Raw genomic sequence first — 24,294 nt, forward strand, 5'->3', positions numbered from 1 at the left:
TGTTGGTTGGGATATCGGGAGGAGGCCGAGATGGATCATCCACTCGGCACTTCTGGCTGAAGATGGTTGCAAACGCTTCAGCCTTGTCTTTTGCTCTCACGTGCTGGACTCTGCCATCATTGTGGATAGGGATGTTTGCAGAGCCTCCTCCTCCCGTTAATTGTTTAATTGTCCACCACCATTCACGACTGGATGTGGCAGGACTGCGGAGCTTTGATCTGATCCGTTGTTGGCCTTCATTGCAAGAGGATTTGAGTACAAGAGCAAGGATGTCTTACTGCGGTTATACAAGGCCTTGGTGAGACCACACCTGGAGTATTGTGTGCAGTTTTGGTCTCCTTATTTAAGAAAGGATATACTTGCCATCGAGGGTGTGCAGCGAAGGTTCACCAGACTGATTCCTGGGATGGCAGGACTGTCGTATGAGGAGAGATTGGGTCTACTCGGCCTGTATTCACTCGAGTTTAGAAGAATGAGAGTGGATCTCATTGAAACATATAAAATTCTGACAAGACTAGACAGACTGGATGCAGGGAGGATGTTTCCCCTGGCTGGGGGGTCCAGAACGAGGGGTCACAGTCTCAGGAAATGGGGTAGGACATTTAGGACTGAGATGAGAAGAAATTTCTTCATTCAGAGGCTGGTGAACCTGTGGAATTCTCTACCACGGAAGGCTGTGGAGGCCAAGTCACTGAATATATTTAAGAAGGAGCTAGATAGATTTCTAGACACAAAAGGCATCAAGGGGTAAGGGGAGAGAGCAGGAATATGGTATTGAGATAGAAGATCAGCCATGATCGTATTGAATGGTGGAACAGGCTCGAAGGGCCGAATGGCCTACGCCTGCTCCTATTTTCTATTTTTCTATATTACTATGTGTCATGGCCAATATTTATCCTTTAACCAACACCTAAAACATATTCATTGCTGATGGTGGGACCTAGCTGTGTGCAAATTTGGCTGTCATGCTTCCTACATTACAACAGGGACTACACATCAAATGTACTTCACTTGCTGCAAAGCACTTTGGGACGTCCTGAGGTCATGAAAGACGCTGTGTAAATGTAAGTTCTTTATTTCTTCTTTACATAATGAAGGAACTTTTATTAACAAAGAGGATTTATGTGATTATTGGCCCTTCATGGAAAGTGTCTGATCAGTGTGACGCTATCCTGATTAATTACCCAGATCCATCTCAAGGGCAGTTGACTATAAGCTGAAACAAGTCATTCTAATTTTGTATAGATCATTGGTGAGGTCACATTTAGAATATTGTGTATAGTTATCTTAGAAAGGACTTTGGTGTCCCGAAAAGGGTTCAGAAAAAGGGACAAGGATGATTCCAGTACTTAGAACTTTGAGCCACAACAAGAGACTTACAGATTGGACTTTTTTTCACCGGAGAAAAAGAGATTAAAGAGTAAGCTTATCCAGGTCTTCAAAATGTTGAGAGGCATGGATGATGTGGAAAGAAGGAGATTATTTCTGACTTGAACTCGAAGACACCGGTTTCTTTTTTCTTCTGATCTTCACTCCTCCTCTCCTGAAGGGATTGACTCTTGTTGGGGTATAGTTACACAGGATCTGACAGACCACCAGTACTCTTCCCACATGAACTAGTGAATCTTCATACGTGAGCCTAGACACTGAGAGCGGAGAGGCTATTTAACCCCTGAGGGCATCACAGTCAATCCGGTTCTCACCCACAGTCCACACACTCGCTTTCCAGCAGGGATCACTGGATGTCGATCAGGACTGAAAATTTTGATTGATTTCCCCCTTCCTCCCCCCACCCAATTGGAATGCCGCCTAACTGCGGTCCCATTTGAGGTCAACTAACTCAACATGGCCCAGGAAACGTACTTCTGGTGGACTCAGGTTCAAAGTTAACAAGCAATAAATGAGACTACCTGTTGGAAGTAGGTTTATTCGACAGAGTAGTAGATATGAGGAACAGTCGCTCAACAAAAGCAATTGGTGTTATGTTGGTTGAAGGAAAAGTTGGAAAAATATTTGGTTTAGAATGGGAATAAGATCGAAGATGAAATATAGACTGAAGTGACTGAATATTCCACAAAGGTTCCTTCACTGCTGGACAGGCGTTGGGAATGGGCGTGGCGGATGAGTGCAAGAATGCCCAATGGTTCCTTTACAGAGGAGAAGAATGAACAGACAGAGATTGAATAGTTGAGATGTGAGGGTAGATAGGCATCCTGGAATGTCACCTTCAGGGAGTCAGGAAGTATTTCTGCAAAAATTACATTAGTAGTTTATATGGGTGGAGTAGAGTTCATGAAAAAAAAATGGGCTTGATGCTCTGATTTGCCTTTTCTTCTTCCATGCCCTCTTATATGATGGTGCAGGAGATGAATATTAATTTAATTCAGAAGTTTCCAGGTAGGTTTTAAATAATCATGCAAAATGTTAATTTCACTTCAAAAATCAATTTGCCTTTTTGAAGGCTGAAGAAATTAATAAACAGTTGCCAGTTCTCAAATGCTTAAAAAATATATACCAGCCGACCCCCTGTGGAATTACTCATGGTGAGTCAGAGGTTATTCTGTTCCGGTGGGGGGGGTGGGGGAGGCAGAGAGGTGTGCGGATAATGCTGAGGGTGGAAGTTGGGAAGGAGTTCACATGTTGAGTGAAAGAAATTGGAAAGAATTGTGTAAAATTTCCACACGGAACCAATGAAGCAAGTGTTTTTTTGTTGGGTCCCTGGAAAAGAAATCTATGCTTTCCGTACAGCTAGAGCTACATAAATAAATAGATCCCACAGCTGCGTAAATACATGTGTTCTGTGAACAATTATTTGCCTTAATAATTCTCATTGTAAACAAAAGAGACAGCTGCTGTATCCATTTAATTTAATCTGTCTCTCTGTATCTCTCTCCATCTGTCAGTGTCTCTGTTATTGTATGTGTCTCTTTCTCTCCATCATCTGTTCCTCTCTCTCAGCCAGCCTCTTTCAACTCTCTCTGAAATAAAGTAAGCGCTTGAAAATAGTTTTCCTGTCAAACTTACCTCAAAAAAGGTTCTAAGGATGATGCTCCAGATTGTTTTCCAATCATGTGGAAAAACCAACTCATAATTATATTTATAGCTTGGGGAAAGACATGCTTTAAATTGTTGCACAGGTTAGCTGAGAATCATGCAGATGCATACTGGAGTATTCACATTACATGGCCTCAGATTGTGCCATATTGAAAATTGCAGGCACAGGTCATCTCTCTTGTTACCTCTCTTCAACTGACAGAGTATCAGACAGGCAGGGACCAACAAATAAAAACTTTAACAAAAGTACTAAAGGACAATTTTAGAGGTAAGTTTCATTATGTTAATATGACATATGTAATATCTTTATGTCTTTATGACATTATAAACCAATTTTCGAAAGCTCAGTCTAAACAGAATAAAGTACTGGTCTTTTAATCATTATCTTTATTTCTCTCTCTCTTCTCTCACTCTGTCTAAGTGCCAACATTTCTCTCTGAAGTAAAAAAGAAACACTTGATAAAAGTTTTCTTGTGAAATTTTATCTCAAAAAGAGCTTTGAAAATTTATTCTCCAGCTCGTTTTAAAATTATTTATACAGCAACTTTCACATCCTCAGGATGTCCCAAAGCACCTTACAGTGAATTAATTGCTTTTGAAATGTGCTCACCGTTGTTTTGTAGGCAAACACAGCAGCTAATTTGCAGACAGCAAGGTCCCACAAACAGCAATGGGATGAATAACCAGTTAATCTGATTGGTGGTGTCAGTTGAAGGAGGAATGTTGGCCAGCACACCTTGAGAATTTCCTGCTCTTCTTCAAAAAAACGTACCATGGGATCTTTTGAAAACACATATGCACCAAAAGAGAGGAGGAAAAAAGACACACATAATGGCCCCGATATTAGCGTGGAGACGGGATGGCAGCGGGGAGGGGGGGGGGCGGGGGGTGATTGGGCACATGGGTAACCCGCCCAGTAAAAAATGTCTGTTTTGCACGTGATCGCGAGTCAATTGGAGCTTCCGGGTTTGCCGTCCGAAAGCTGCGCAGCGGGCGGACTGCACACCCTCATCACAGGCTGTCAGCTGGAGGAGCTCTATTTAAAGGGGCAGTCCTCCAATGGCTGCTCCTGGAGCAAACACCCACACACCACAATGGAGTAGCACAGGGGCAAGGCTGCTCCAAGGTTCAGCGATGCCTCACTCCAGGTGCTGATGCATGGGGTGAGGAGGAGGAGGGATGGGTTCTACCCGGCGGACGGGAGGAAGTGGCCTGCCTCTGCCACCAAGAAGGCCTGGCTCGATGTGGCAGAGGAGAGCAGCAGCGGCAGCAACATCTCCCACACCTGGGTCCAGTGCAGGAAGCGCTTCAATGACCTAACTAGGTCAGCTAAAGTGAGTACACTTACTGATTCTCCTACATTCCTTCTTCCACATCACCACCCCCACCCCCCAACTCATTTTGCACTGCCAATATTACTCTATCACATCACTCCTCACGCCCACTCAAAGCTCATCCTCAACTTATCTGCACTTCCTCAGCATTTCCTCACCTCCCCATTAGTCACCTCACTACTACCACTCAATCCAATCCTCATACAATGTCATGGCTCTGTCTCATTCTCACCCTCTGATGCATCTCTTTCACGGTCAGCCGCACCCAAACCAATGTATCCATCGGTTGTCCATGTCACCATCACTCACTCACGCATCTGTACTTTCTCCCCTTATAGGAGAAGAGAGCCCAGAATGCACGGGAGAGGGCGAGGACCGGAGGGGGGCCGCAAACAAATCGTCGTCCTTACAGATGCGGAGCAGGAGGTACTGGAGCTCAGCCGAACCCTCGAGTGCCTGTCCACCAGGGACGCTGAGACTGGCACCCGACAAACGTCTGGTGACATAACTTTAACATTCATCACACAAAGTATGAATTGATGTTAACATGCCTTGCCATCTTCAGCACCTCAGTTTGCTCATCACAACATGACACATTTGTGATCATGCTTAATATTGCCTTCTGTTCTCTTACAGGGCCTTCAGCGACCACTGTGACGGGAGAGGGCGATTCCTCAGAGGACCTGCCTGCCTCTGAGGGTGCACCATCACATCTCTGCGAGCCATCCACCAGCACAGATACACACCCCTCGGTGGGTCCTAGTCCTCAGTTATTGGGTTGGCATCTGGTGAGTTACCACACACAAGTGAGCACGAGCAGACACTGGTGGCAGGGGCAACTGCGGAGAGTCCACGTCAGTGGGAGCACTCCTCTCCAGGCTCTGCTCAGCTGGACGCAGATGCTGAATCCTGGGGGCCATCCTTTAAAAGGAGAATGATCGAGGGACAGCAGCACATTTGCGAGGTGCTGGAACAGGTGCCACGCGCACTCTCCATAATAGCGCAGAGGATGGAGGAGTCCAACTCCTGCATTAGTGGAATGGTGGCGTGAGTATGGGAGGGAATATCTGAGATAGTGCCAAAGGGATGTGAACAACTCCCTGAGATACTGTCACAGGGACATGAGGGCATCTCTGAAATAATGTCAGAAGGACGTGAGCAACTCTCTGAGATACTGTCATGGGTAAGTGTGGGAATATCTGCGATGGAGAGAAGGCTAGCCTCCATTGTGCTTCAAGCACGGCTCACAAATGAGTCCATTCCGGACCTGACAATGGCTGTTCAGACTCACAGTGAACAACATTCTGCTGCAGGCAGGCAGATACACTAGCACTGGCCTTACAAGGCATCACACATGTCCTCCAAACTGTTGTCCAGCAGAGTGGAAGGAGTGATGTGGGCCTTGCCCAGGGGAGGGATGATGGCGAAAGGGGACGTGGAAGTGGGGACACCACTCATAGCGTTCCCACATCTCACCCGTTGTCCCCCTCTCAACCAGTACCCCCAATGCTGCCTCCTCTCCAGGTGGCCGAGTCTGCCCCTGCTCAGGTGTAGGTGGAGCGGTCTTTGGAGGGGCACTCACGGGCACCAAAACCCAGAGGGCATAGGCCCAAAGCATCTAACCAGTCAGGGCATGCTCCAGAGCAACCTGCCACTATCTCTGCTGCTCAATCCAGGTGGTGTGAAGACTGGACTCTTCATGCTGTCTGATGTTAGGAGAACCGTTCACATATCAGTGACTCCCTGGCCTCACGAGCAGCCAGGTGAGCCACTGCTCTGCCTATGGGTTGTTCCTGCTCCTGCTCCTCCTCCTTCTCCACCTCCTCCTCCTCTGCCTCCTCCTCCTCCATGTGGGTGGCAGATGTGGATGGGGCCTCCTCAAGCGACACCCCACTCTGTTGTTGCCCTCTGTGCTCTTGTGCAGGTGCCTGTGGCGCAGCACTGTGTTGTGGAGCGCCACGTGGCGGAGGTGGACGCCGTGCCTGGCGAGGCTGGTGATGTTGCTCGTCCTCGGATGAAGTGGTGAATGCAGCCATGGCACCACCCCCCCTCCCCATCCTGAAGGTGTGAGTTTGAGGAGGCCCACAAAGTTGTTAAATATGTTTGAACAGCAGAATTTTGAGTGGAAAGTAAGAATTTTCAGTGCAAACACAAAGATCTTGCAGCCAAAACTTTGTCTGAAATAACAGAGTGCCCTCCTGCAATAATGACCTTTTCTCCCCATCTGTCAAATAAGCATTTGAATCTCCCACTGGCTCCTGGCTGAAACATGTCTGTTGCAACATGGAGTGTTTCCCACAGCACGGGAAATACGCTGAGGGTGCTTCAAAATCGCACCCCTGCCTCAGTGTGGAGAAATTAAGTACCTCAAGTACTTGAACTACCTCAACAACTTCCACATTTGGGAGGCGCGCGTGCACCCAGACGCATCAATGGGGAACCCGGAAGTCTGCGGGTTGGAGCCGGGCTCCGAATCCGAACGGGATTTCCCCGATTTTCGGAGTCCCCCCCCGCCTGCCCCCAACGCACCCGCTACTTCACCGGAAAATCGAGCCCAGTGAGTGAAAGAAAAGGGAGAAACACAGATTAAATGTGAGGGGAAGAAACACAAAGAGGATTGAATGGAAATAGAGACAAAGATAGATAAAAATAAGGTTAGGGAGAGAGACTTACATTAAAAATAAGTGTGTGTATTGAGAGAGTATAAAGAGAGACACTTAAAATAAGGATGGGGGTGGGAGAGTAAATAGATAGACTGGTGAGCATGAGGTGAGTTCATACTGAACCCATAGACACAGGCTCTGATTCGATCTGGCATGAGTCCACCTTGCTGTGTTCTACTACCTTCCAAGCCAGAATATGTTGACCTATTCAGCTCTTCTAGTGTGGCAGAGTTGATAAATATTAGAAAACTGTAGTCACTGGGATCCTGACAGTAAAGCATGATCAGCATTATCTATTTGAAGAATGGAGTTGTTGAAGTAGAACCAGAATTCCCTGGAAATCCTTACATTTTCAAGTGCTGCAAAATGAGTTCTTTTTAACAAGATAATGATTTAATTCATAGATTTCCTGCAGGATTTGTCTAAAAAGGTGGCCTATTATCAGATACTGAGGCTAAAAACAGGACAAATTAACTTGTTGTTTTTAAAACACTGCCTGTTAAAATGGAAATGTAACAAGGAAAGGAAATGCTCCTTTTACTTTATTAAACGTGACAAGACCAATCAAATGATGTAATGCAGATAATTTTATTTTATACAGTGATGGAATTTGGAGAGTTAATGAGTAATTATTATCATTACACAATACATACAAGCTATGTAGTTCCTTTTAGCTTCAGCTATTTTGTGCAACACCATTGCAGTGGGGATGGGACCACTACATATTGTGTACAAGGCACGCAAGCAATGTGTAAAGCTGACTTCGCATCATTTTTTAAGGTTAACTCAGATTGGCTTGATGTGCAGGGAGCGTGCCGGGTTACAGGCTGGGATATTCGGTGAGTCAGCAGATTTAAAGGGCTGCTGCTCTCAATTGAAGATGTCTTGCTGGACTGCTCCTTTTGAGGATGCAGTTTTGGAGATGTTACTCCAGGAGATGCTGCAAAGGAGGTATGACAAACGATGCATTCAAAAATGTTGCATTGCTTGTTTATTTTATAACATAATGTGAGTGGCTGGAGTCTCTTTCATTCATGTACGTCAGTGTGTAAATGAGGGATAGAGAAAACACAAAAACAAGAATAGCACGGAAAATTCTGGAAAGACCATACCATCTATTACAAGTTGGGGTCTGCTGTAGATGTCTTCTCGGGTTCAGTACCATCAAGCACTTCTATAAACGGTTTGAACATCTTACTTTTATGGGAATTGATTCACGCTGCTCTATATCTACTTGTACAATAGTGTGACCCAGGGGTGTAGCAATCGTATCCACTTTTGACTGGAATCGGATAATCATGTTTTTCGCACATATATCTCTTCAATCTCTCTGAAGGTGGACTGAGTGAACACTTGGTGATGGAAGGCTGGATATGAATCATTAAATTGCTTTATTTTACAGCAGGGTTAACATGCAGAAGAACAGTTTTGATTGCATTTACTTATTTCAATCAATGCAACTTGTCTTCGCTTAATAAATTTATATGACATTCCATCATCCACTATTTTAATCAATGCATTAATCCATTATTTTACAACAGGTTAGCAGCTCCATTATAATAGTGGACAAAGGAATTTCATACCAGCAAGTTAACCATTCATATGTTCAAAGACCCTAATTTCAAGACAATGATGCACCAGAGAGGATCCACTCCACTCCAACTGGTGGTGTTCTAAAATGTATATAGACTACTCTAAACAGACAGTGTTCTAGATAAGTTCTAGATCACTCCAGCTGTTGAAGCTCCAGAGAGGATCTAGACTATTGTAACAATTGTCATAGGTAGAAAGAGGGATGAGATCTTGCAGGAAGATTTTAGGGAGTTAGGAAAGAGATTAATAAACAGGACCTCAAAGGTAGAAATCTCTGGATTACTCCCGGGGCCACGCGCTAGTGAGTATAGAAATAGAAGGATGGAGCAGATGAATGCGTGGCTGGAGAGATGGTGCAGGAGGGGAGGGCTTTAGACTCCTGGGGCTTGGGACCAGTTCTGGGGCAGGTGGGACCAATATAGGCCAGATGGGTTGCACCGCAACGGAACAGGGATCAATGTGCTCGCGAGGAGGTTCGCTAGTGCTGTGGGGGAGGTTTTAAACTAATTTGGCAGGGGGATGGCCATCAGGATATAGCATGGGAAAGGAGAAACAAGTTGCACAATGGATTGGGAGATAGCACTAGAGTAAGAAATAGTACGGTATTAGGTGGGATCAGATTAAGAGAGAATACAAGAAGGTCTAAGATAGGTTTACAGTGCATGTGTGTAAATGCACAAAGCATGATAAACAAGGTTGGTGAGCTGCGGGCGCAATTAGTCACATGGGAATATGATGATGTGGTGATAACAGAGACCTGGCTCAAAAAAGTGCAGGATTGGGTACTAAATATCCCTGGATACAAGGTGTTCAGGAAAGATAGGGAAAGAAAGAAAGGAGGGTGGGGTTTGGCAGTATTGATTAAGGAGAATATTGCAGTGCTGGAGAGAGAGGATGTCATGGAGGCCTCAAGGACAGAATGTATTTGGTTAGAGTTAAGAAACAATAGAGGTACCATTACACTACTGGATGTATTCTATAGGCCACCAACTAGTGGGAAGGAGAAAGAGGAGCAAATTTGCAGGGAAATTACAGAGAGGTGCAAGAGCCATAGAGTAATGGTAATGGAGAACTTCAACTATCCTAATATAGACTCGGTTAGTAATAGTGTAAAGGGGTAAAGAGGGGGAGGAATTTTTGAAGTGTGTTCAGGAGAACTTTCTTGACCAGTATGTTTCTGGCCCAACGCAGAAGGAGACATTGCTGGATCTGGTTCTGGGGAATGAGGTGTCAGTGGGGGAATATTTAGGGAACAGTGATCATAGTATCATAAGGTTTAGATTAGCAATGGAAAAGGACAAAGACCACTCTAAAGTAAAAATACTCAATTGGAGGAGGGCCAATTTCAGTGGGATGAGAACAGATCTGGCCCGGGTAAATTGGAATCAAAGATTGTCAGGCAAAACTGTAATTAAACAATGGGTGGCCTTTAAAGAGGAAATGGTTCGCATATAGTCTAGGTACATTCCTAATCGGGAGAAAGGTAGGGCAACTAAAGCCAGAGCTCCCTGGATGACAAAAGAGATAGAGAGTAAGATGAAGCAGAAAAAAGGGGCGTGTGACAGATGTCAGGTTGATAACACAAGTGAGAACCAGGCAGAATATAGAAAGTTGAGTGGGGAAGTGAAAAAGGAAAGAGGGGCAAAGAGAGAGTATGAGAATAGACTGACAGCTAACATAAAAGGGAATCCAAAAGTCTTCCATAAGCATGTAAACAATAAACAGGTAGTAAGAGGAGGGGTGGGGCCGATTAGGGACCAAAAAGGAGATCTACTCATGGAGACAGAGGGCATGGCTAAGGTACTAAATGAATACTTTGTCTATCTGTCCTTACCAAGGAAGAAGATGCTGCCAAAGTCACAGTAAAGAGGAGGTAGTTGAGATACTGGATGAGCTAAAAATTGATAATGAAGAGGTATTGAAAGGCTAGCTGTACTTAAAGTAGATAGGTCACCTGGTCCGGATGGCATGCATCCTAGGTTGCTGAGAGAAGTAAGGGTGGAAATTGCAGAGGTACTGGCCACAATCTTCCAAACATCCTTAGATGTGGGGGTGGTGCTAGAGGACTGGAGAATTGTGAATGTTACACCCTTGTTCAAGAAAGGGTGTAAGGATAAACTCAACAACTTCAGGCCAGTCAGCTTAACCTCAGTAGTGGGGAAACTTTTAGAAACGATAATCCGGGACGGAATTAGCAGTCACTTGGACAAGTGTGGATTAATTAAGGAAAGCCAGCATGGATTTGTTAAAGGCAAATCATGTTTAACTAACTTGATAGAGTTTTTTGATGAGGTAACAGAGAGGGTAGATGAGGGCAATGCAGTTGATGTGGTGTATATGGACTTTCAAAAAGCATTTGATAAAGTGCCGCATAATAGGCTTGTCATCAAAGTTGAAACCCATGGAATAAAAGGGGCAGTGGCAGCATGGATATGAATTTGGCTAAGTGACAGGAAACAGAGAATAGTGTTGAACAGTTGTTTTTTGGACTGGAGGGAGGTATACAGTGGTGTTCCCCAGGGTCGTTACTAGGACCATTGCTTTCCTTGATATATATTAATGACTTGGACTTGGGTGTACAGGATGCAGTTTCAAAATTTGCAGATGACACAAAACTCTGAAGGGTAGTGAACAGTGAGGAGGATAGTGATAGACGTTAAGATGACATAGGCAGGCTGGTGGAATGGGTGGACACATGACAGATGAAATTTAACCCAGAAAAGTGCAAAGTGATACATTTTGGTAGGAAGACAAGGAGAGGCAATATAAACTAACGGGTACAATTCTAAAAGAGTAGAAGGAATAGAGAGATCTGGGGGTATATGTGCACAAATCATTGAAGGTGGCAGGGCAGGTTGAGAAGGCGGTTAAGAAAGCATACAGGATCCTGGACTTTATAAATAGAGGCATAGAGTACAAAAGCAAGGAACCTTTATAAAACACTGGTTCAGCCACAACTGGAGTATTGTCTCCAGTTCTGGGCACCGCATTTTAGGAAGGATACAAAGGCCTTAGAGAGGGTGCAGAAGAGATTTACTACAATGGTTCCAGGGATGAAGGACTTCAGTTACATGGATAGACAGGTGATGCTGGGGCTGTTCTCCTTAGATCAGAGAAGGTTGAGAGGAGATTTGCTAGAGGTATTCAAAATCATGAAGGGTCTAGACAGAGTAGATAGAGAGAAACTCTTCCCATTGGCGAAGTGTCAAGAACCAGAGGACATAGATTTAAGGTGATTGATAAAATAATCAAAGGCGACATGAGGAAAAACTTTTTTACACAGTGAGTGGTTATGATCTGGAATACATCGCCTGAGGGGATGATGGAGGCAGATTCAATCATGGCTTTCAAAAGGGAATTGGATAAGTATTTGAAGGGAAAAATTTGCAGGGCTATGGGAATAGGGTGGGGGAGTGGGACTAGCTGGATTGCTCTTGCAGAGCGCCAGCATGGACTCAATGGGCTGAATGGCCTCCTTCCCTACTGTAACCGTTCTATAATTCCATGATTCTATGACAAATGATGTTCTAGAGAGGACCTAGACTATCGTAACAAATGGTGTTCTAGAAAAGACAAATGCCAGACTAGCGTTCTTTACAGAACATATAGGTAAACATGTGCTTAAACCAATCATTTACCTATTTCTGTTTTGTCCTTCCCACCGAGTTTTAATAAGCTGGGGGAAGATTTCCTCTGTTTGCTATTTGTGTTGTGAATGTATTCTTTACACACAGACTTAAAATTTTGCTACAAACATAACTCAGGAAATCTTGTCTCTTAATATTTAGGTTTTAAATAATGTTAAAAAAGTACTTGATATTAATTTATGAAATTATGAATTTATCCATGAAATGACTATATCCTGTTTTGCAACATAAATCCAACAAGAGTGCCAACAAAATCAATATTCTTCCCCCTCCCCCCTTCCCTCCTACCAGTCCTGCCTCACACCCCCAGCCCCAGGTAATGACCTGGTTGTGGTAGTGCAGTGCTCTGTACGACCAGCATTTATCACAAAACGGCTTGCAAGCCATATAAATCTGTAATTTTGAGGTTTTTGAAATATTTTTAAGGATCTAATTGCTGTAAAAGATACCATGAGGTTGCAACTTTAATAGGGTTACAGACTATGTATGGTTTGTGACTATGGAACAAATAGCAGCACCTTGGGGGAAAATGAATATCAAATAATGGAATGACAGTCAAATCACTGTGCAAACAGATTTATCTGTCATTATACCTGTAATTCTGTATGATTAGGAGTTTTTCGTGATGCACACTGAAATTTTCATGCAGTCATCACGCAATTACAGGCACTTCCTTAGTAACTGCAGGTCAAATCAACCCTTCAGGAGGCTTCACACTGAAGCAAATTACTTACAATATGCCTAATGAAATATAAAATGTAACAAGGCAAAGCAGAAAGGAAAATAAGGTTACAAATTGAAATAGGATTTTTATTGGCTTGGAAAGTACTAGTTCTAGAATTGTACAAATACAAATTAGAATGAACAGCCCTGCATGGAGCTCCTTAATGGCTGAGTGGTACACGCACCATGTTGTGACACTGAACCATATAGCCTAGGAAGATCAGAAGGCCCTAATTTTTGTGTGTCAACGTGCTGTTGGTTCCCTGCAGGTTCTGTCATTTAGAAATGAAGACTTGCATTTATAAAACGCCTTTCACAACCTCAGGATGTCCAAAAGCGCTTTACAGCCAATTAAATACTTTTGAAGTGTAGACACTGTTGTAAAGTGGGAAAAGTGGCAGCCAATTTACGCACAGCAAGGCCCCACAAACAGCATGAGATAATGACCAGATAATCTTTTTTATTGTGATCTTGGTTGAGGGATAAATATTGGCCAGGGCACCAGAAGAACTCCCTTGCTCGTCTTTGAAAAATGCTGTGGGATCTTCAAATCCACGAGAAAGCAGATGGGGCCTTGGTTTAATATCTCATCTGAAAGACGGCACTTCTGACAGAGCAGCACTCCCTCAGTACTGCACTGAAGTGTCAGTCTCAATTATGTGCTCATGTCTCTGGAGTGGGACTTGAACACATGACCTTCTCACGCAGACGAGAGTGCTACTGGCTGACTGACACCTTAAGAGCGTAGCTAATGGCCGAAGAACATTTGCCATCGGTTGCATTTTTTAGTGCATAAATATGTCAAACTCACATATGAAGAAAGCACTCAAGGAACTGTATCCCAGCATGAGAGGAAAGGAGGGGAAAATATTGGAAGAAAGAAGAAATGAAGACGGTGAAATAATGGAATACTGGAAAATAGGATATATCTCTTTCAAGATATAATAATTTAAATTTTCATTTAATCAACTTCCAACTATTCGACTTCCTTCATCAGAAAACACCTTGTAATATAATCACTGAGGTGGGAGCAAAATCATTTTTCTTTGTTTTGACATTTAAAAAATGTTCCAGGACGGCCATCCAGCATCTTTGACAGACGTACAATAACCTCGAAATTGTGAGTTGTCATCCTTGTTCAACTAGTGCAGAAGCGCCTTGATAGCTCCAGAATGCCAAAGAACTGAAATGAATATATGATGACTTCAGTGTAGTGGGCCAGAACATTATTACATTGTACATTTTCTGTTCAATACGACCAGTAACCACAATTTCACGGATTCTTACAACATTTTCCACTTGAACAACATCCCAAATCCTATTTTCAAATGGAATTGCATCATTGTGCCCTGTATTTATCAGCACCTGGCACTGCTGGTGCTCCCTGCGGAAATCCTCACATTGCGGAACTTACCTCCAGTTAAAGGAATTTGCCTCTCTGCTGATCTAATGAGCTTTATCCTGTCATTGACAGTGTCTTCCTCCAGTGTGCCTTCAATGTGGAAGAGCAAAGGGTTGTGTGTGTATTTAATTTACAAACATGTTTTTGATAGTCATTATTACATTTTAAAGGGTATGAGAAAATATTTCCTCCTGTCTTCATTTATCCCAGTTCTCCTCACTGTTAGAGAAAAATCATTTTAAAGGCACACCGCCTTTGTGAGAAAAGGGTCATTTTTAACGGCTCGTGCCCAGTGAGAACAGGGTATGTCAGGGTGGGGGGGGGGGGGGGGGTTAAAATGGAGGCAGCATCCTGCCCTCCAGCTTGGCACTGCAGTCATGCCGGCTGTAATTTTAACTCCCGGGTTTCAGGAGGCGCATGAGACCATGACTGCAGCCAGTCGAGGACCTCATAAATATTCAAAAATCGGGGTCCAATGACATCAATCGGGCACTGACTGGATTTTAATGGGCAGTCGCATGTTTGGCGCCCTGTGCCACCCTTGCCAGGGAAACCTGGCGCCACATGGGAGCAGTGCCAGAAGAGGTCCGATAAATAACTTCCATTTCTATATCACCTTTAGCGATCTCAGGACGTTCCAAAGCACTTCGCAGTCAATGAAGTACTTTTCAAGTGTAGTCACTGTTGTAATGTAGGAACCATGGCAGCCAATTTGTGCACAAGGTCCCGAAAACAGCAATGAAATAAATGACCAGATATTGGCCTGGAACTTGCTCCAAAAATAATGGAGAGCCGAACAGTGCAAATGGATGAGCAAGTTCCAAGAGCACACAGGCGCAGTCAAATGCGGAAATCCGGAAGTTGTTCCAGATGACCTACCACTCCAAAAACTGCATGGGACGGACATATTGCTGGCTGGATCCCCGTTGGAATGAATGGACCAGCGCAAAGTTGCTCTCCTGCCCAGCTGGAAATGAACTAATCTACACAGAAAAAGGTATGCTCAGTTTTTTAGGTCTAAGCTAACTTTTTACGGCGTCTAAGTCTTAATGACTGTCAAACAACCTCTCTGGCACTGAAAATTAACTTCTATTTTCCATGAAGAGTCTCATTCCTTCTGTTTTTAATTGTTGTTCCGGCTCCCGATTGCAGGAAATTGGCATCCAGAAGCCCAAGGATAGTTTGTGGGTAAGTTTAAATGTAGCGATGGGTGGGTGCTGTTTGTTCCCCGCTCAAAGCAAATTCCAGGCCAATGTGTTTTTGGTGATGTTGGTTGAGGCATAAATGTTGACCATGACACTGGGAAGAATGCCGTGGGATCTTTTACACCGCCTGAGAGGACAGACGGGGGCTCGGTTTAACGTCTCATCCGAAAGATAGCACCTCCGACTTTGCAGCACTCCCTCAATAATGCACTGGAGTGTCAGCCTGGTTTATCTGCTCAATTCTCTGGAGTGGAACCTGAACTCACAACCTTCTGGCTCAGATAAGGTAAGTTACTTTAAACTTTTTAAGATTCCTTGTGGGCCAGGAGGAGCAGAAGTGCACATTTGGGCCCCACAAGGAAGCCTTGGGCCTCCTATGCCCCGGGCTTCACCCCCCCCTCCAATTGCGATCCCTGTCAGACCCCTTCCCCCGCCCCCCTCCCCGTGCACTTACCTGACTGCCAAGGATTGTTTCCTTGGGTCCCTAGAGCCCCGCGATTTCCCGCTCCTGCCTGCCAGCGTCCACATCATACCTGCCAGTTCGGGCAGGAGTCAGTTCGGGGATATTGCAATGAGGCCCAGGGGTTAAAATGGTGAGAGCCTCTCCCCCCAAATTAAAATTGAGCCTAAAGTGTTTGAAAGGAAGAGCCAAACAACTTGTACTTATATAATGCCTTACATCACGCCATCAAAAACATTGTAGTGATAATGGATTCGGTTTTTGTAGTGCAGTTACCGTTATTATATAAGGAAACATACAGCCATTCTTCAGTGGAAACATCCCACAAACAGCAATGAGATGAATGTTCAGTTCATGCGTTTTTTTTCACTGTTTCTTTCTAAACACGTATTTTTATCCATTCAAATACTTTTGTACGACATAAACCAGGACTTTTAGGAAAATTAGTGCATGTGTTTGGACATGGGATAGTTGGGCTCTTACAAATAAGTCTAAACCTTGAAGAAATGCTGGCTGAATAATTTTTGTGGACATATCAGCAAAAAGCCAATGTTTGTCAGTTTACAAAAAAAATATCTCTTTTAACAATATTTTCTCCTCTTCTGCTTTTGTGCAAGTTTGTCTGCAACACATACTATTCCTAACTGACAGGCAAGCAAGAGGCCTGTTCCCCACAGAGTCCCCAGCCTTTGCAAATGCCACTCTACATGTAATGGAACAAAAGAACAATTATTCCCCTGTATTACGCTCACTAGACCTTTATTATAGATACAAAACACTCTTGCAAGGATTTTTAAAATGTCTAGACCCCTGACTAGTTGGACCAGACCTTCATGTAGTGGCTTAATTGCCATTAAATTAACTAATCAACGCAGGTATAAAGTACCAACACTGCCACACTACAGTTCTGTACATAAGTCAAGCTGCTATTAATTGCTTTACTGCTGTGCTTAAGCCACTAGCTCGCAATGTGTATGCCTCATGCAGCCAATGGCAATACCAAAGCCAATCTTCAGGATACACTAATTAGGTCAGTGGAGAGGAACAACCATTGACAAGCCTATCTGGCCGATTTACTTTGAGGTTGCTTAGGGAGTTGGCAGCAATCACACGCCACTAAGCGTAACATGAAAGCAGCTACTCGCAATTAGCTGGTAGGAGGTGTGAGAAAGCAGCTCGGGGTGATGCCCCGATTTTTCTCCTCTCTCGTGAGGAATTGTCTGCTCCCTCCTCCTTCAGTCAGCAGCACTAGGGGCATTGGGAAGTCAGCATGTGAGGGAATTGTAGATATGAACTTGCATCCCACCATTCCACTGTAGCCCAAAGTGAAAATGTTAAAATGGTTTGAGAAAATTGGATGGAAGAATATTTGTCCAACTAACATCCTGTCTAATCCTACCTGTGGATAACTATTTTATTGAACAAATCAGAATGTTTCTAGCCCAAGGAGGAAGGAAGCGGTGCTGGATCTAGTTCTGGGGAATGAAGTAGGGCAAGTGAAGTGTGTTTCAGTGGGAGAACAATAGTGATCATAATATAATTAGGTTTAAAGTAGTTATGGAAAGGGACAAAGAAAAACCAAAGGTGAAAATACCCAACTGGAAGAGAGCCAATTTCAGTGATTTGAGAAGGGATGTAGCACAGGTGGACTGGAAGCAAAGATTGTCCAGGAAAACAGTAAATGAGCAACGGCCGGCCTTCAAGGCCTTCGGGTACAAACCGAACATATTCCCATAAGGAGGAAAGATGGGGCATCCAAAGCTAGAGCTCCCTGGATGACAAAGGAAATACAGGTTAAAATAAAACAGAAAAAGGAGCTTTATGACAAATATCAGGTACAAAATACAGTAGAAAACCAGGCAGAATACAGAGAGTGCAGGGGGAAATTGAAAAAGGATATAAGAAGGGTGAAGAGAGAATAGGAGAAAAGATTACTGGGTAACATAAACGAGAACCTAAAAATATTTTATAAACATATAAAATTAAAAGGATGGTCAAAGGAATGGTGGGGCCGATTAGGGACAAAGAAGGAAATCTTGTGGAGGCAGAGGGCATGACTAAGATACTGAATGAGTACTTTGCATCTGTCTTCACAAAAGAAGAGGATGAAGTGAATGTCGGAGGGAGGAGATAAATTGAATAGGATAAAAATAGGTAGAAAGGAGGTGCTAAATAGGTTGGCATCACTCAAAGTTAACAAGTCACCTGGTCCAGATGAGATGCATCCTAGGTTGCCGAGGGAAGCTCGGGTGGAGATAGCAGAAGCTTTGACCACAATCTTTCAATCCTCTTTGGATATGGGTATGGTGCCAGAGGATTGGAGAATTGCAAATGTTACACCGCTATTCAAAAAAGGGGAGCGGGGTTACTACAGGCCAATCAGTCTAATGTCAGTGGTGGGAAATCTACTAGAGACCATTGTCAAGGACAAAATTAATTCTCGCTTGGAGAAGCATGTATTAATAAGGGACAGCGAGTACAAATTTGTTAAAGGCAAATCGTGTCTGGCTAACCTGATTGAGTTATTTGATGAAGTATTAGAGAGGGTTGACGAAGGTAGTGCAGTAGATGTATATATGGTCTTTCAAAAGGCATTTGATAAAGTACCACTTAGCAGGCTTATTCGGAAAATAGAAGCACATGGGATTAAAGGGAATGGTGGTAACTTGGGTACGTAATTAGCTAACCAATGATTTGTAAAGGTTTAGCATGACTTCCTTGCTTTTGTATTCAATTCCCCTATTTACAAAGCGTAGTGGTGAATGGATGTTTTTCTAACTGGAGAGAAGTATGCAGTGGGGTCCCCAGGGGTCTGTATTAGGACCATTGCTTTTCTTGTTATATATAAATGACCTGGACTTGATTGTAGGGAATACAATTTTGAAGTTTGCGGATGATATAAAACTTTTCAACATAGTAAATCGTGAATAGGATAGTAGCAGACTTCAGGAGGACATAGATAGACTGTGAGATGGGCAGACACATGACAGATACAATTTAATGTGGACAAGTGTGAAGTGATGCACTTTGGGAGGAACAGCATGGAGAGGCAGTATAATCTAAATGGTACGATTTTGAGGGGCTGCAAGAGCCGAGGGACCTGGGGGTGCATATTCACAAATCTTTGAAGGTGACAGGGCAAATTGATAAGGCGGTTAAGAAAGCGTATGGGATACCTGGCTTTGTAAATAGGGGAATTGAATACAAAAGCAAGGAAGTCATGCTAAACCTTTACAAATCATTGGTTAGGCCTCAGCTGGAGTATTGTGTACTATTCTGGGCACCACACTTAGGAAGGATGTCAAGGCGATGGAGTGGGTACAGAGGAGGTTTCCCAGGATGATACCATGGATGAGGGACTTCAGTTATGTGGAGAGATTGGAGGAGCTGGGGTTGTTCTCCTTAGAGCGGAGAAGATTAAGGGGAAACCTGATAGAGGTATTCAAAATAATCAGGGGTTTTGATAGAACAAATAGGGAGAAACTGTTTCCTCTGGCAAATGGGTCGGTAACCAGAGGTCATAGATTTAAAATAATTGGCAAAAGAACAAGAGGGGAAATGAGGAGAATTTTTTTCACACCGTGGGTTGTTAAGATCTGGAATGCACTACCAGAAAGGGTGGTGGAGCCAGATTCCATAGGAACTTTCAAAAGGCAACTGGACATGTCCTTGAAGTGGACTAATTTGCAGGGTTATGTGGAAAAAGCCGGGGTGTGGGACTAAATTGGACAGCTCTTTCAAAGAGCCGGCACAGGCGCGACAGATGAATGGCCTCCTTCTGTGCTGTAAGATTCTATGATTCTATGATATGAGTATATTTATCATCGCACTGTACAGCAGTCTTCTGTCAATAACAAACTTAATAATGGATCAGTGACAATCATATTCTGTAAGATTAACACTTTTACCAAGATTGAGTACAATTGGAATCAACGGCCTCACTATTAACCACCACCCCACCACGGTCGGGGGGGGGGGCAAAAATAAAATAATGGGGAAGGCAACCCCAACTTTACAGTGGCGGTTTTTGACACAGAAGAACTGCCTTCGGCCCTTCAAGGAAGCCTTCGGCCTCCCCTCTGCTGATCGCGGCTGCTCTCTCTCTCCAAGCCCTGATTGCCGACCCCCCCTCCCCTCAGGCCCCGATGGCCTCTCTCTCCAAGCCCTGATCGCCGACCACCCCCCCAACCCCGAGCCCCGATCGCCGACCACCCCCCCAACCCCGAGCCCCGAACGCTGACTTTCCCCCCCCCGCGCTCCCAATTGCCGGGGACCATCCCCAAGGGTCCCTGGCTGTGGCCTCCTGTGGTATTCCTGCTCGGCAACCAGCTATTGTCAATTTGTCCGGCGCCTGGACAGGAAACAGAAGAAAAAGTTTTAACGAAGTCCTGCTGTTAAATTCGGCAGGACCTCCGCGTCCCCAGTTCTTCGGCCGTTTTCGGCCTCCCCGCACCCTCCCTGCCTCCCTGTAAATATCGGGGCCAATGTTTCTTTACTAATTGTCTCTGAATTCTAAAATTGCAAAGACCTGGAAGGCAGTTTACTTCAAGAAGGCACAGCTACAACAGAGTTGCTGGATAAAGGAAGAGGTGAAGGAAGCCTACCTATTAAATATATTCTTTCCAGTGCTCTCTATCTCTTTTGAAGTTATTCAAGTTTTCCCATTGGAGTTCCCTTTCAGGAATACATAGTTTGATGACGCCTCTTCCTCCCACCCCAGGTTATGAACAAAACAGGTACAAGGATAAAGAGCAGAGACCACCATAAGCAGACTAATCATGACGATCTGATACTTGAAGTATCGATATCCTTATAATAGATGACATCAGAAAATAAATTTACAATTCATTTCTAAAGGCCCATTTTTAACATTTTGAACAAAGGACCATTTTTCGCTTGACAGACAAACAGACCCTGAATGTCACAAAGAATAAAATAATATTTTCTGATGAACTTGGATGTTGAGATTATTTGCACAAAATACAATTTGAATTATTTATATGTCTATTAAAATATATGGTACTTAATTCCTGCATGACATGAACTTGGTCAATGCAAAGAATTCCAATGGAAACACCATCCCATTTGTTCCATTGCACAGAATTCTAATGACAATTTTTGCATTATACAGAATTCCAATGGACTGGACCTCTTTTTATTCATACCCATAACATAGCATTTCAATGGACCAAATCCCTTTCTATTCACTCCCATTGTATGAGAGTACAATGGACTGAACCACTTTCCATTTATTGCTGTTATACAGAATTGATTGTCAAAGCATAACCTTAAATACAGAATCTTGACTCTCGTAAAATGCTATTAGTTCTGCAGTTTTTAAAGCTCGGTACATTATATGTAGTGAAACCACTGGCAAATTGCACTTGAGGATAAAAATGATTTTATATCAAATGTATTCTTGTGTTGAGATATAAAAAACTCCACGAATACTGGAAATCTGAAGTAAAAAGAAGAAAACGCTAGAAAAACACGTCAGGTCTGTCAGCGTTTGGAAAGAGAAGATAGATTCACACTTCAGAACTGATATAGGAAGGCAGGAGAGCTTGAAAACACAAATGGAAGGAGAGAGAAACAGGGGAAGAATGCAGCTGTGGGGCGGGTTTTAGTCTTCAGTTGTAAAAGCGGCGTGATGTGGTAAGATTTACAGCTGTCCACCTGACCCAAATGTGAACCTGGCCAGCTTTCCGGGTTCACCTTCATTTGCATTTTGTGGGCGAGCTGGAATTGTGTCAAGTGTTTGGGATAGGCAACTTGCCCAATGGGGGCAGGGAGGACTGGAAATTGAGTGCTGCTGCAGGTCTTAAAGGCCTGCAGTAACTTAAAGGAGAACTTCATTTTTTAACCAGCAATGACAGGGATAAGTTTCAGGAGATTCAGAAATATGCCTGGTGGCAATAGTTGGACTGGAAGGATGCCTAGGTTCTTGGATACAGCTGTGGATATTTTGGTGGAGCAGGCTGGTGAGATTCTTTTCCTCTTGGATGGTCAGCTAGTCTCATGATGAGTTGGGGAATGGGCTTTGCAAGGGGTCTTAGAACATGTCAATGCTAGCAGTTTGTATACCATGACCTGGCTGCACTGTAATTAGAAGTTCAATGACCTCACCAGGTGTGCAAAGGTAAGAAACACCCTCACATTTCCTATTCTTTTAGCTTAGCGGGTCAGGACCCCAACTCTTGCCTCTCCCCAGTTGCTTATTTCCTTGCCTGCTTGGTTTCCCATTAGATAGCAGGGAAAACTTGGGTACACCTCCTTTCTGCTTTTCCTTGCCTTCTTGAAAAGCTGCTCCCCATCACAACTCCTTCCATCTCTTTCCCAAGCTCGATGCTTCTTCCCATCATTGTACAGACTATGTTCAGCAGGCAGATACATTTTGAAAGCTGATGGCTCTTTTGCCACTGGCAATTATTTACCCCCTTCTACTCTTCTTGTAGGAGAAGCTTGCTCATAACAAGAAAAAAAGAAACTCCTTCCCCAAACTCCAGACACTTACCCCTTCTGAAGAGGCTGCTTTTGAAATCCGGGGCAGACACAGTTCCAGATCATGATTTGTGGACTGTTTTTCCATCTCTTCTCTTCATGTCTCTCTCTCCTTCGCTCCTCTCCTGCAATCTTTTCTAGGATTTGACATGTCCTTGCCATTTCAGCTGGAACTTAACGTTTGTCCCTCTTCTCATTTCTTAGGTCAGACTGATGACTCGAATGTGTGGGCCTGAGAGAGTGGTGGGGAAGTCCTTGATCAAATGCACCATGACTTAACCTTACATGCCAAGCACCACTCAGAAATAGGCATCCTGCACGAATTAGTCAGTGACTTAGAGGGGAGTGCACTGGATGATGCACAGAGCACAAATAAGCAGGAGCAGGGACCAGTGGTGAAAGAAGTAAAGGAAGGCCTATCAGGAAGGCCAGCTCAAATCCTTGCTCTGCTAGAGGAAAGGCCTCAAGGACTCACAATTTCAAAGAAGGATATTTTCTGGCCGTGGGAAATTACTGGAGGCATTGGACTTTCACCATGCTGGATAGTGCAGAGAAGTCCACCACCCATCTCCATGGGGTTCTCATGAATAGCACTGAAACTCTGCAGTCTACCATAGAGTATGTGGTCATTCCGGGGTCCTTTGCAGCTGATGTCCCCCCCCCACCCCGCAACCTCCAGCTAGATCCTGTGGTGGCAGTAATAGCATCATTCAGCCATGCTCTGGGCTCAATTAACGCTTTCACCTTGGACAGGCTGGGAGATCGTATGGATTGGGGCTTCAGTCAGTTCAATGCTCTGCTTGATTCTGCTCTCCCATAGATCAGTTGGTGTGTTGAGGCCGCACTCAGTAGCGGGAGCAGGAGCAGGTAATGGGCATGGTGGCCATTGCTATTTCTCTGCTCAGTAATATTGCTGTTCCCTTATGCCCTATTCAAACAGTGCCTGCACTAGTGCCAGAAAGCATGCAGGACCTGGCAGGTGTTGAAGTAGAGCAACCTGCAACTGGCCTTCTTAGACCTGTACTCACAGAGATCAATGGCCACCACCATCTCAGGAGCCTTTGAGTGAGACTCAGGAGCCTCAGGAGCCTCCCATCTCCTATGCTTCAGCCTCATAAAATCACCATGGTTGGGATTAGAATACTGCAGTCAGGCACGGGGGAAAAGACCAGGGTGGTTAAAAAGAAGCCAGATTTGTATGTACAGCAATAAAACCAATATGCATTTCATCTGCATTGTGTGCAGAGAGTGCTCGGTACTTGGGTATGTGCCAAGAAATGAATGGGTCTTTTGGCAGCGTCCAGTAGGTATAGCTTGTGGCGTGCTGGAGCTGGGGCAGGTGGTTGACACAACTGTTAATGTGCTGGGGTGCGGGGAGAGAATTGAAGGACTCTTCAATAAATTGTTGACATACAGCTCTGATGGTTGGGGTCTACATGGGCATCCTCAACATCCTCCATGTTATGGGGTTTTACCTTTTTATAAGGCTGAAGACTCCATGTGTAGTCTTTGTTGCACAGTATAATTGCAAAGCAAACAGCAAACCACAATGATGGGTGACATCTTGTGCTGTATTGGAGGAAACCCAGACCTGTCGAGGCATCAGAATTGTTGTTTTGAGGTTCCAATGGTTTGCTCGATGATGGTTCTCATGGAAACATGGATCTCATTTTACTTGTGTTTAGCAAGTGTACGTGAATTTTGCACAGGTG

This window comes from Heptranchias perlo, chromosome 12, assembly GCF_035084215.1.
Source record: "Heptranchias perlo isolate sHepPer1 chromosome 12, sHepPer1.hap1, whole genome shotgun sequence".
Taxonomy (NCBI): domain Eukaryota; kingdom Metazoa; phylum Chordata; class Chondrichthyes; order Hexanchiformes; family Hexanchidae; genus Heptranchias; species Heptranchias perlo.